Raw genomic sequence first — 14,771 nt, 5'->3', positions numbered from 1 at the left:
CCGACTTGGAAAAAGACAGCTCCTACACTTCTTTCATCCAAAGTCACTGGACAGCTATATCGGTCCGCTAATACAGGACTAGTAAAGCACTACTTTTGTGAGAGAAAAAATGAGTCTTTACTTTTGTGTCTCTTTTAACCACGAGGAGGACTAGTATGTTTTAAGTATATGTGGTGGAGTGTGACTGATACTTTTTTCGTTTTCCCATTCAAGTGTGAACCATGTTTACCTAACAAACGCATGCTTTTTTATTTACCTTTTTTTCTACGAGTCTTGACCGTGTGCACGTAAATGGATTGCAGTGTGTGTGTGTTCCCCCCCCCCGTCGTCGTCGTCGTCAAACATTGGAGCGCACTCTTTGAAATAGACTCACCTGGCTGTCATCACGCGCGGACCGGCAGTATTGCTGGGTGCTAGACTGATCTATCTCGTTGTGAAGAACAGAGGAACTTGGAGCTCATTCAAGTGGTAGTGCTTGGATGGACAATTGATTTAAATCATTTTCAAGCCTTGTGTCGTATCGGGTGAATGGTGGCCATTATTGCTGTCAACAAAGAGTCCGTCTATGCTGCATCGTGTTAGAGGCTTTTATTAAAATCACGAGGTTACAGCATAAATGACAGGTGACATGACACCCGGAGAACGGCTCCTCCGATTGCCATGGCCGTTCTGACGTCTTCTTCGTTTAACCCCCCTATTTATAAACAATGAAACTCCCTCTTCTGGCCAATCACCAGTCTCCCCTGTCTACAACACACTTCCGGTCTGTTGTATTTGGCGTCACACCCAAAACATTCCCTCTTGATACTAACACAAACACCATTCCATTTCTTCATGAAAAACATTTAACAAAGGCATAATCTTCAGATACGATACTTGTTTTAATCTCTGGAGGAGCTTGCTTGTTTTACATAGTATTTTAGTTGCCATCCGCGCACAGCACGAACTGAGGGACCCGACAGAGGGAGTGACGTCATAGGCTATGAGTGGGGGAGAAATAGACCCACCACGAGTGCAGAGGTGAGCATCCTATTGTACGCCATGGAAAATAGTGTGAGTGCGCATTTTTGGACGACTCTTAAAGGGCCAGTCGCCTATGTCGGAAAATAAAATGTTTGTGACCAGTTGCTGTTTAGGGTTTAAGACTGGGTTTCAGTATAAGCAATTTGTGACATCTGCTAATGTAAAAAGGGCTTTATAAAAACATTTGGTCCTCCTGAGTGGCGCAGTGGTCTAAGGCACTGCATCGCAGTGCTAACTGTGCCACTAGAGATCCTGGTTCGAATCCAGGCTCTGTCGTAGCCGGCCGCGACCGGGAGACCCATGGGGCGGCGCACAATTGGCCCAGTGTCATCCAGGGCCGGCAGGGATGTAGCTCAGTTGGTAGAGCATGGCATTTGCAACGCCAGGGTTGTGGGTTCGATTCCAGTATAAAAATAAAAAAAATGTATGCACTCACTAACTGTAAGTCGCTCTGGATAAGAGCGTCTGATAAATGACTAAAATGTAAATGTAAATTTGATTTGCGGGGCCCAACACCATAAGGGTTGTAGTGAATGACATTACTGATTGTTGTTTGCGTCATTCCTTAGAATCTATTTAAGTGATAATGCCCAAGAAGCCGGTGTTTGGAGGATATATTGGCACAGGTGTTACGCCCGAGACTAAGTGCAAACACCGGCTTCGAGGGCATTATCACTTTTATACAACGGGTTACCAACATATTAAAATAAGAATTTACATATTTTCATTAAGGTAATTTAATGAATTTATTCATTTAATCCTTCCACAAGATATAGTCCTGACACGAATCTAGGGTTGCTACCCAAGGTCGTTAGTTCTATCGGTTCTGTATCTTTGGACGTGACCCAGTCGTTCGTTCTAAATGTTATATTGCCATACTGGCTGGCAACGTTCTTAAACCTTGCTTGCAAGCTAGCCAACTATGGCTAATTTAGTCATGTCAAACAGTGCAGCCAGAATAACAACAGTAGCTGCATTTGCATTTGTTTAAGCTGTTTTCTAGTGACATTTATTTGGATACATCCATAACAATGAGCTAATGAGGCACGATTTCACCTGGCATAGAAAATGTGTTCTCTTATCAGGACACTGTTGTTCAGAGGAGCTAGGCAACAACACAGCTAACACAATAACTTCAAACTGAAGCTGGAAAGACTGCAAACTAGCTGCACTTCGTTTTACCTGTTTTCTATTTCTATTTTTGTATATTTCCATAAAGATTATGCTGATTAATTTTTTCGACTCGCTGAGAAAAACTGCCTGCCCGTCTGTCTCATCCCAATTTCCCACACGTTCGTTACTATGCGACAGCTGGAGATCGAATTTGAATATTGAAACAATGTTGCAAATGTTGGAGAGACAGACAGCAAGGTTTATGCAAATCTCCGCTGTTGAAAACTAAATGTTAGTCTAAAAGAAATGTGAAATAATGTCTAAATGCTTTTTATAGTGGAGATCAAGTTTATAAATTGCTTGGCTGGGATGATGAGACAGTGGATTGCGCAGTCAGATGGAACAGAGTAAATAGGCATTTTGACATCATAGATTTAGCCGGTGGTAACTTGTGGAATAAACACAGACTGGAATGCGGTTTTAACCAACAAGCATTCCGGATTAGACCCACCCGTTGTATAATCAGACGTATTCAAGCCATAATAGAATGTACGATCACAGCCCTGTTCTTTAGTGCCATCTCCTGGCTGCTGAGGTGGTCCATATCTAAACTCTGCTTTCCACCAAGCCTGCTAGATCTTATGAAAAGGAAGCTACTCTATCGGTTCCAGCCTTTATTAGTCTGAGATGGACAATGTGATGGATGTGTGGCTCAGCATGGCACTCAAGTCCCTGCTGCAGTAGTTCTTCTGTGTTCACCTTCTGCTCACCTTGTGACAATATGGAAGGGAAATGTATTTGGGGTTAGGCTGTCGCTGATGTTAGTGGGTTAGCCAACTCCGCTGTGTGATAGTTGACATGACAGCGACTGTAGGTGTTGGCTAGAGTGCTGAAGTTACCAGCCATACCAGGGGTTGGGTTTCAGGACGAACTGTTAGTTGATGTCTGTTCCTCATCAGGAGTGGACACTGAGCTATAGCTTGAAAGAGGAGTTTTTTTTTTTTTACCATGAAGTACTTTTAGAGGTGCTTAAAGAGAAATGAAAGGTTGATCTTTGGGGTAAATTGCAGTAAATGTTGCTCATTCCAAGTTATAGATTATAGCAGTAACAGTGAGAGAGCGAGGTAAGTGACTAGAATAGCCTTATTAATGAAATTGTATGCCTTTATTGGAAAGAAGATTGACATGCAATATTATACATTAACGCATGTTTTTACATTTCAGGAGATGTCATTGTTGTGACTGTAACCTGTTTTACAACTTCTTGATTACCAGGCAAGTTAAGTGGATAAATATAACAAATCCTACATTTTACACAATCACGTATCAGCAACTTTACTAAAAATATAGTATATTTGTGTATCAGAATCTTAAACTGTATCTGGGAAAAGTACATGTTGTGAGCGTTGATGTTCTGGTGACAACTGTAATGCCATAAACTACAGTAATAACCGGTTTAATTATTAAACCATGCCACCTTTGGAAGAGACTATAGTCATTTGGTATGCACCTGACCTAAGCTGCTGTGATGGCAGTAATAGCTAGCATAAGGTAAAATAATCAGCTATATTTTAGCATTGAATTTTTCTTATAAACTCTGCCTTGGATTTACATTTTAGTATTGTTCTAACAACGTATTCAGAAATATAATTGTTTGAGAATTCCTCATACAGTTAGATTTGATTCAATTGTAACCTTTACAGTTCAGATTTTCTTCTGCAGATATCTCTACGTTGATATAATTCATGGCTGATGAGTAGTTATGGCAGGCAACACTGCTGAACCCAGCTCCACCCCCACTACCACCACAGCCAACAAATCCCTTAATACAGAACATTATTGATGGGAATCTGAAGAAGCTGAAGAAACAGATTAGAGACAAGGCCATAAATGGATTGTACCATTGTGCTGAGTGGAAAGATATCGTAATCCCTTTTAATTGCTGCTGTTGCATCTGCAAATGAAGAAATATGTACATACCTTCTACAAGAGGGTGCTAACCCCAATCAACCATCATACAATCTTTGGACTCCTCTGGATTATGCCTTAATGTCCAAAGCACCTGTCAATACAGTGAGGGGACTGAACGTAGCAAAAGCCAAACTAAATGCTATAGGACCATTTGGCCTTACACCACTTGACATTGCAGTGAAAGATGATAGAGAGGATATTGTGAGGATACTGATTCATGCTGGTGCTCTTGTGCAAATAAGACCTCTTATACAGCCTAATGATGAGCATATTCATACAAATCTAGTCAAAATAATTCATCACTTGGCACCAAACAATATTTTGTTTTCCAAAATTCAACCTTTTGTAGATTTTCAACTCCGTATACTACAGCAGAAATCCCCAACTGAGATTTTCGACTGCTTCGACAAACACCTACTAGAGGAGAACCCTCAAAAAGCATTTACTATGATTGATTTGTGTTTTGACAATGCGGAATACCGCCAGACAAGCATTAAATGGCTGAGGGGCTCTAATTAACTAGATATCTATCTTGAAGATGCACGCACACGTCTGTCTAGAATTCCTCAGGGAATCCTGAAGTCAACAGTAGTAAGAAACTTGCATTTAGTAGTATGCACCGTGACAGAAATACCCAACAAGGTATCACTTACCATAATTCCTAAACTAGTGGAGCTGCTGTCTAGTGAGAAACTAAATGCTGATGTACGAAAGTTGCTGTTAATTGTTACAATACTGTATGTAATCATACGAAAGACAAAGATGGCTGGAGCAAGTCCTCCTTTACAACATTATGCACAGTTTGACTAAACTTCTGTCAGTGGAGATCTAAGGTGAACCAGATGTCATTTTATTTAATATACATACCTGTACATGTATATTAAAACATGTATACACTAACGCAATAGAGTACCCTATCCCCTGGCTGAGCTTGTAGAAGGCTCACATACAGAGAGACTACACCATTTACAGATATTGTTTTATGTTGACAGCTGCTGTCTGATTTGATGAATAAGATGGATGGCAAAAAGCCCTATCCTGAGAACATGTTGGGGTTACTACGCTTCATACGCAACCTACATGAGCACTAGTAAGTAAGACTAATGTTTTTCCCAGTACTCAATGTTTTCAGTCTCTTACCATTGAAGGTGGCTGAGTGTTTGTTTCTCCTTCTGCAGCGCTGAGGATTTAGAATCTGTTGACCTGATGAAGATGTTCCCTGATCTCTTTGGATGCGTCTACATGTTAGCCAAGAAACAGGGCTGGAATTCAAGGCCTGGTCTGAAAAACATGTTTCAGAGAGATCTAACCTCATGATTCTGAAATGTAAACTATATGTAATTTGGACTGATGAAATATGAACTATTGTCATACTTTTGACTCTTTATAGGTAGAGCCAGTGATCTCAACTGTCTCAAGGACATTTTATATTCTATAATTTCACTGATAGATCTAATATCCATAAGATTTTTACAAATCAAGATCTTACATGGTTATAGACTAGTTCATATGAAAAGACTGGACAAAGCTTTGATAAGGTAGGAATTACTTTTTAAAACTGTATTGAAGGTATATAGGATTTGTAATATTAATTATCTGTATGAGTTGTATTAGGGATGTCTGGATCAAAGTATTGACATCCTATTGTTTTTTTATATCTGTCTTTTGCTTGATATGAAAATGAAGTCTACCCAAGAGTGCATTGAAACATAATTGTATTTCTCAGCGATATATGAATTCAGGAGCTGTGACGTCCTCTTGTGGATAGAACTGTGAAGGTTACAAATGTAGTGTTGATCATCAACAGTTTTCTATTCATCGAACACCACAATAAAATGTTCCTGCACGTCTCTCAATATAATAAAGGCTATCAAAGAGCAATATAGAACTGTCATTTTTTTCGACACACCCAGACATTCCTGCCAACCTGCAACAGCTGCTGATGTGGAGTAAACAAACTGTAGCATGCAGCAGGAACAAAACATAATTCTCTTTCTGGTATAAAGCCACAATCAGCCACACGTCCAGCACCATATCAACCACAATGAAAAACAGACCTCAGAGTCACCAGGAATTCTAACACAGGCTAGTAGACCTACTGTCATCTGTGACGCTGGGTGGTCCCTTATCCCACCCGACTAGACTACAATCACCCCATTAAAAGGTGGAAATCACACCATTCAGGTGAATGTGGTCGACATGCTATGTCGGAACTTAATATGTCCCTCTTTTATAAACAGAAATTATATATTAGAAACATCTGTTACATTTTTGTCAAACAACTGTACAGACTAGCAGACGTCTTTCATTTTATTTGTTTATTGGGATCCCCATGATCTGTTACAAAGCAGCAGATACTCTACCTGGGGTCCAAAAACTAAGTTGTATCCAAGTATATTTTACATCTCTTAACAGAACAATGGAACAGTGGAGGTAGCAGCAGATGGGCTTTTGGTTTGCCTAGGAAAAAGTATTCTGGATCAAGTTATGAGCCACCAAAACATGAGGAAAAGTACTTTGCAAACCAAGCTCATGTGGATCGATTCAGGTGGATCGATTCAGGTGATATTATCACCAACGGGTAAAGTGATAACATTATGCCTGAATGTAATATGCACTGCATTTTAAGGATAACTTCCATTGTTACCTTATGCACAACGTGAACAAAATCTAGAATTATTTGAACTCATATCAAACCTCGCCACTAATTCATATTTAAATGATGCAGTTGTCCCTCCACTTCATCTGTTTGACTCAGTGGTCTTAACGTTGGAGACGGTATGTTGGTATTGTGAATGTTGAATGTAATATTATTGGTTGTCTCATGCAACATCCATTTAGGCACTGACCCTGGCACAACTGTGTGTGATCTGCTTCAGGCAACAGCTCAGTACGTTATACCTGTACTGTACTTGATATTTTAAAAAATGGTAAGGTTGCCAGGGATTTCAAGTGGGCAACACCATCGGGTCCAAACCCAAAACAACGAAATTGGACGAAACAGGCGTGTTGGGGGTTTCCTGCAAGCATGAGCAAACGCTTCACTTATTGGACACGAAAAAGGGTGAAAGGTAGGCTGCAGTGATAATGAGTTGTTGTTTTTGTCAGTATTTTTTTCAATGTTTGGTTAATTTAGTACGCAAATAACGATGTATCTCCTCTGTAGTTTGTCAAATGCAGTGTACCTGCTGCGAGAGGAGGGGATGAGAGACAAGAACATCAATCTCATCTTCATGGAGGACATTGCATGCAAGATGCAACCACATGCAAGTAATTCACCTTTTTTATTCAAGATCTCATTTACGTTAACATTTGAATAGCAGTTTCCACCCAATTTTTTGTTTTTACATTTTGTCCATAACTTTTTAAAGAAACTTTCCTGAATTGAAGCATGGGACCAAATCTATTGTGCCAGTTTTCCATGCTTACGGACATGACTTGCCATGTCAGGTATTTGAATATGATCATTAATATTGTCAGTAGTTATTTATTCATATTTTATAAGGTTTAAACAAATAACCCTTTCACTATGGAATGACATGATTTTATATTTGTAGATGAAATTCAACACAAGATATGTGGAAGGTGCTGGACTGGCAGATGGGAAGCAGATGGAGAGACTGTGGACGTATCTGAGGCGCCTTGGGAAAGTCACCAAGGAGATGACGCCGTCCCATCGTATTGACCTCCTGACTGATGCCCTTCTCCACCATGGGAAAAAGATGCGCCAGAGGCAACGTTAGTATATTTAGAATCGTTATTCATTTACTTGATGCTGGTTGACTCTAGAGATGTTCCGAACATTTCCATTTTTGTTTGTTTTAGTGGACTCTGATACAGGGGCTTTCCCGAGCAACAGAAGTTACAACAGAGGCAGAAAGGGAAATGGCAGAAATTGCACAGTCTCTAACAGGTAGACCATTGTATCAATTCTCTAAGCATAGAATTTCAGTATTGATTCGAATTTGTTGTCACATCTGTCAATGTTGTTATGTTTTAGGAACAACAGTGGACACCATTAGGGATTGTGGCAGGAATGTCAGTGTGACCCTTGAGAGTCAAAGTATTTACAACCTTTCTGATACCAGAAAACTCAAGACGATGGAGAGGAAGAACAGCATCCTCCATCGATGGTCCTCCACCAGCAGTCACTTCCAGACTGCACTCCACAGACTGCAGAGTAACGGATTGAAGAACAGTTTGGAGGGAACCTTCAGCTAGACCGGAGGTTCCTCTGTGGCCTGATGAGAAAATATGCAGGATATATATACAGTGCCTTCGGAACGTATTCAGACCCCTTGACTTTTTCCACATTTTGTTACGTTATAGCCTTATTCTAAAATTTATGAAATGTATTTTTTAATCACGAATCTACACACAATACCCCATAACAACAAAGCAAAAACAGATTTTTAGACATTTTTGCAAATTCATTAAAAATAAAAAACTGAAATACCATATTTACATAAATATTCAGTCCCTTTGCTATGAAACTCGAAATTGAGCTTGGGTGCATCCTGTTTCCATTGATCATCCTTGAGATGTTTCTACAACTTGATGTTTCCACCTGTGATAAATTAAATTGATTGGATATGATTTGGAAAGGCACACACCTGTCTATATAAGGTCCCACAGTTGACAGTGCATGTCAGAGTAAAAACCAAGCCATGAAGTTGAAGGAATTGTCCGTAGAGCTCCGACACAGATCTGGGGAAAGGTACCAAAAACATTCTGCAGCATTGAAGGTCCCCAAGAACAAAGTGACCTCCATCATTCTTAAATGAAAGAAGTTTGGAACCACCAAGACTCTTCCTAGAGCTGGCCGCCCGGCCAAACTGAGCAATCGGGGGAGAAGGGCCTTGGTCAGGGAGGTGACCAAGAACCCGATGGTCACTCTGACAGAGCTCTAGAGTTCCTCTGTGGAGATGGGAGAACCTTCCAGAAGGACAACCATCTTTTCAGCACTCCACCAATCAGGCCTTTATGGTAGAGTGGCCAGACGGAAGCCACTCCTCAGTAAAAGGCACCTGACAGCCCGCTTGGAGTTTGCCAAAAGGCAGCTAAAGAATCTCAGACCATGTGAAACAAGATTCTCTGGTCTGATGAAACCAAGATTTAACTCTTTGGCCTGAATGCCAAGTGTCACATCTAAAGGAAACCTGGAACATCTCTACGGTGAAGCATGGTGGTGGCAGCATCATGCTGAGGGGATGTTTTTCAGCGGCAGGGACTGGGAGACTAGTAAGGATCAAGGCAAAGATAAATGGAGCAAAGTAAAGAGAGATCCTTGATGAAAACCTGCTCCAGAGCGCTCAGGACCTCAGAATGGGGTGAAGGTTCACCTTCCAACAGGACAACGACCCTAAGCACACAGCCAAGACAATGCATGAGTCGCTTCGGGACAAGTCTCTGAATGTCCTTGAGTGGCCCAGCCAGAGCTCTGACTTTAACCCGATCAATCATCTCTGGAGAGACCTGAAAATAGCTGTGCAGCGACGCTCCCCATCCAACCTGACAGAGCTTGAGAGGATCTGCAGGGAAGAATGGGAGAAACTCCCCAAATACAGGTGTGCCAAGCTTGTAGCGTCATACCCAAGAAGACTTAAGGCTGTAACCCTGCCAAAAATGCTTCAACAAAGTACTGAGTAAAGGGTCTGAATACTTATGTAAATGTTATATTTAAGTTTTTTTGATATACATTTGCAAAAAAATCTATAAACCTGTTTTTGCTTTGTCATTATGGGGTATTGTGTATAGATTGATGAGGGAAAAATCAAATTCAATCAATTTTAGATAAGGCTGTAACATAACAATGTGTAAAAAGTCAATGGGTCTGAATACTTTCCAAATGCACTGTATATATTCAACAATAGGAACAAGTCAACTCATGTGAGTTCTATGATATTTCTGGGTGGGCTAACACAATAATAAAATAAAATAAATTGTTGCTGTTTCTGAACTTGTTTCTGATGCTTATGGTCTATTGTTGGATGGTAATAGAGTAATTGTATAGCAGCTTTTGTCATTTTTGAATGTTTTTAGTTTAGATTGGATTACCTTTAACATATTCTTTGTCTGTGTTATCTGTTATTAATAGATGGTCAAGGTATTGCCAACCGCCTGTCCAAAAGGCTTGCCACGGTCGGTAGTAGTATACATCTTTTTTTTGAAGGACTACAACATGAGGAGACCAGGTTGGCCCTGGTGTATGAGGATGCAGTGCAGGTGGACAGCACTGTTTGGTCCTGGAGAGTAGGAGGAGCAGAGGATGATGGGAGTTTCACCTCAAGCAAAGGCTCTTTGTGCTCCATTCCCTCAGAGAGCGGGCGTGTGAAGAGAAGCGGTACATTGAGGATGATAACTTCACTGCCAAGAAGTTCTACTCACATCGGCAGGAACTGATCGTGGAGGCCTTACAACATTACACAGAGCAAGATCGATTTAGTCTTGGGGCAAGAGCTGTCCTTGATGGAAAGTCTGAGATATGACTTTTTCTTTTCAACTCTGCCTAGAAGCTCAGCATCCCGGAGTCGCCTCTTCACTGTTGACGTTGAGACTGGTGTTTTGCGGATACTATTTAATTAAGCTGCCAGTTGAGGACCTGTGAGGCGTCTGTTTCTCATACTAGACACTCTAATGTATTTGTCCTCTTGCTCAGTTGTGCACCAGGGCCTCCCGCTCCTCTTTCTATTCTGGTAAGAGCCAGTTTGCGCTGTTCTGTAAAGGAAGTAGTACACAGCGTTGTACGAGATCTTCAGTTTCTTGGCAATTTCTCGCATGGAATAGCCTTCATTTCTCAGAACAAGAATAGACTGACGAGTTTCAGAAGAAAGTTCTTTGTTTCTGGCCATTTGGAGCCTGTAATCGAACCCACAATTGCTGATGCTCCAGATACTCAACTAGTCTCAAGAAGGCCCGTTTTATTGCTTCTTTAATCAGCACAACAGTTTTCAGCTGTGCTAACATAATTGCAAAAGGGTTTTTTGTCACAGTTTCGGCCGAGGCTGCCTCTCTTCCTTGCTCGGGCAGGCTTCGGCGTTCGTCGTCTCCGGAATACTAGCTGCCACCGTTGCATGTTTCTATGTTCGTTTGCTTTTGTCTGATTGTTGTTACACCTGTTATCGTTTAGTGTATTAGTGTCCTATAAGTTCTCGTTGTGTTTGTCTAGTGTTGTGTGTGATTGTTTGACTGTCGTGCCGGTAGGCTGTTATTCTACTGTTTGCTCGGTTGAGCTATTTCTCCATATTGTTTGGAGTGTTTTGTCACACCTGTTAGTGCGCCCGTTATTTTCGCCTACGTGCAGAGTTTTTGCCTCAGGGCATTTATTCGTGCTTGTTTTTGTGTGCATCTACTAAAGTCTGTTGGACTAACGTTCTGCGTCCTGCGCCTGATTCCACCACCACACCCACCTACATCATCATTGACAGAATCACACACCAGCTCGAATGGAATCAGCAGGAGCCGCAGCAGCACAGGCGACGCTGGAGGACAGGGTCCGCGAGCAGAATGACCAGATCCTGCGGATGGGGTCCGCACTGCAGGAGGTGATCACCACCATCCGAGGCTGGGAGACCCGAGGGACACCTCCACCACCATCTTCCCTGCCCGCACCATCGGTAAGTCAGCCCATTCCCGCTCCGGAACCCAGAGGAGTTCGACTCTCGCTCCCGAGGGCCTACGATGGGACCGCTGCCGGGTGTCAGGGATTCCTTCTCCAGGTGGAGCTTTACCTGGCCACCGTGCACCCGGCGCCCTCAGGACACGAGAGCGTGTCCGCCCTGATCTCCTGCCTTTCCGGTAAGGCGTTGGAATGGGCCAACGCAGAGTGGAGGAGAATAGACGCTACCACCATCACATACGACGAGTTCTCCCGCCGCTTCAGGGCGGTGTTTGACCATCCCCCGGAGGGGAAAGCGGCGGGGGAGCGTCTGTTCTGCCTCCGGCAGGGGAAGAGGAGTGCCCAGGAGTTCGCCTTGGAATTCCGTACTCTAGCGGCGGATGCAGGGTGGAATGAGCGGGCCCTCATCGATCACTATCGATGTAGTCTACGTGAGGACGTCGGTAGGGAGCTGGCCTGTAGGGACACCAGCCTCTCGTTCGACCAGTTGGTCGACATGTCCATCAGGCTGGATACCCTGCTAGCTACCCGCGGACGTCCCGAGGGGGGTCCGTCCATTTCACCCTCCAGCGCCTCCGAGCCGTGCCCCATGGAGCTCAGTGGCGCTGGCGCTAGAGAGAGGAGGGGTCGGATTACGAGGGGGTCCATCTCCTGCACCAACTGTGGTCGGGGAGGACACACTGCGGCTAGGTGCTGGGGATGGCCTCCTAGGGGAGAAGACGACAGGTCCCGCACTGGGGAGTCCTTCCAGGTGAGTAGGCGCCCCACTCACCCAGAGCTCTCTGTTGCACACTTCTGTATACCTGTGCGTTTTCCACAGGTAGCACCTCATTCCCAGCATAAGGCGCTGGTAGATTCAGGCGCGGCTGGGAATTTTGTTGATAAGGAATTTTGTTTAGCCTTAGGGATTCCCCTTCTCCCTGTTAACGTCCCCTTCCCCGTTCATGCCCTAGATAGTCGTCCGTTGGGTGCGGGCTTGATCAGGGAGGTCACGGCGCCACTTAGGATGTGTGCGCAGGGGGGTCATCAGGAGATGATCCAGCTATTTCTGATCGACTCGCCTGCGTATCCGGTGGTGCTGGGCATGCCCTGGTTGAGTACCCATAACCCATCTATTTCGTGGCAGGAGAGGGCTCTGATGGAGTGGTCTGCCCAGTGTGTGGGTCGATGTTTAGGCGTTTCCGTAGGGGCTACCTCGGTGGAGAGTCCAAACCAGGTTTCCGCATTGCACGTTCCCCCTTAGTATGGGGATTTGGCTATTGTGTTCAGTAAGTCGAGGGCGACACAGTTGCCTCCCCATAGGCAGGGAGATTGTGCGATAGACCTCCAGGCAGGAGCTGCGCTCCCACGGAGCCATGTGTATCCTCTGTCTCAGGAGGAGAAGAGAGCTATGGAGACTTACATAGACGAATCTCTGAGACAAGGATACATACGGCCTTCCACTTCCCCTGCGTCCTCGAGTTTCTTTTTTGTGAAGAAAAAGGATGGTGGGTTACGCCCGTGCATTGATTACCGTGGTCTCAATCAGATCACGGTGAAGTACAGTTATCCACTCCCGCTGATTGCGACCATGAAGGAGTCATTGCACGGGGCGCGTTTCTTCACTAAATTAGATCTCAGGAGCGCGTACAGCTTGGTGCGCATTAGGGGGGGCGATGAATGGAAGACAGCCTTTAGTACCACCTCGGGCCATTACGAGTATCTTGTCATGCCATACGGGTTGATGAACGCTCCTTCAGTTTTCCAATCATTCGTGGATGAGATCTTCAGGGACATGCAGGGGCAGGGGGTGGTCGTGTACATAGATGACATTCTCGTGTACTCGCCTACCCGAGTTGAGCATGTGGCCCTGGTGCGCCGAGTGTTGCGGAGGCTGTTGGAGCACGACCTGTATGTCAAGGCAGAGAAGTGTCTGTTTTTCCAGGAGTCGGTCTCCTTTTTGGGTTATCAGTTGTCTGCGTCAGGGGTGAAGATGGAGGTAGACCGGGTGTCAGCCGTGCGTAATTGGCAAACGCCAACCACTGTGAAGGGGGTGCAGCAGTTTTTGGGGTTTGCGAATTACTACCGGAGGTTTATCCAGGGTTTTGGACAGGTGGCAGCTCCCATAACGTCTCTTTTGAAGGGGGGTCCGGTGCGTCTGCAGTGGTCAGCCGAGGCGGACAGGGCGTTTGGGAGGCTGAAGGACCTGTTTACCTCGGCCCCGGTGCTGGCGCATCCGGATCCCTCTTTGCCATTTCAGGTAGAGGTGGACGCGTCAGAGGCCGGTATAGGAGCCGTGCTTTCGCAACGGTCCGGCGCGCCACCTAAACTCCGCCCCTGTGCTTTTTATTCCAAGAAGCTCAGTCCGGCGGAGCGAAACTATGACGTAGGGGACAGGGAGCTGTTAGCCGTGGTACAGGCCCTAAAGGTGTGGAGGCACTGGCTTGAGGGGGCTCAACACCCTTTCCTCATTTTGACGGACCACCGTAACCTGGAGTACATCCGGGCAGCGAGGAGGCTGAACCCTCGCCAGGCGAGGTGGAATATGTTTTTGACCCGGTTCACATTTAAGATCACGTACATCCCTGGGTCACTGAATGGTAAGGCAGACGCACTGTCTCGGCGGTATGACACGGAGGAGAGGTCCGTGGAGCCCAATCCCATACTGCCGGAGTCTTGTCTGGTGGCACCGGTAGTGTGGGAGGTCGATGCTGAACTCGAGCGGGCGTTACGCACCGACCCTAGTCCACCTCAATGCCCGGAGGGTCGGAAGTACGTTCCGCTCGAGGTTCGGGATCGATTGATCTATTGGGCTCACACGTCACCCTCCTCTGGACACCCTGGTATCGGCCGGACAGTGCACTGTCTTAGTGCCAAGTACTGGTGGCCCACGTTGGCGAGGGATGTGAGGGTTTATGTTTCCTCCTGCTCGGTGTGCGCCCAGTGTAAGGCGCCTAGACATCTGCCGAGGGGTAAGTTATTACCCCTGCCCGTTCCACAACGACCATGGTCTCACCTCTCAGTGGATTTCCTCACTGACCTTCCTCCTTCACAGGGGAATACCACT

The 14,771-nt window shown here is 44.8% G+C and overlaps 1 long non-coding RNA gene across 3 annotated transcripts in view; it reads left to right on the top strand.

Moving 5' to 3' along the window:
* The window catches only part of LOC311132996, a 36,734-nt gene extending 30,748 nt beyond the window's left edge, over nt 1-5,986 (top strand). Inside the window, exons 3-5 of one of the 3 annotated variants that reach the window (XR_014613553.1) lie at nt 3,361-3,411; nt 5,100-5,197; nt 5,286-5,986. This is a non-coding gene — a long non-coding RNA (uncharacterized lncRNA). The remainder of the gene's footprint in view (nt 1-3,360; nt 3,412-5,099; nt 5,198-5,285) is intronic. The other 2 variants (XR_014613555.1, XR_014613554.1) reach the window with 2 other exon arrangements.
* The last annotated feature ends 8,785 nt before the right edge of the window (nt 5,987-14,771 follow it).

This window comes from Coregonus lavaretus, assembly GCF_964263955.1.
Source record: "Coregonus lavaretus genome assembly, chromosome: 7".
Lineage (NCBI taxonomy): Eukaryota > Metazoa > Chordata > Actinopteri > Salmoniformes > Salmonidae > Coregonus > Coregonus lavaretus.
Note: the sequence above shows the minus strand (reverse complement) of the source record. Positions and strands in the feature narration are given on the sequence as shown.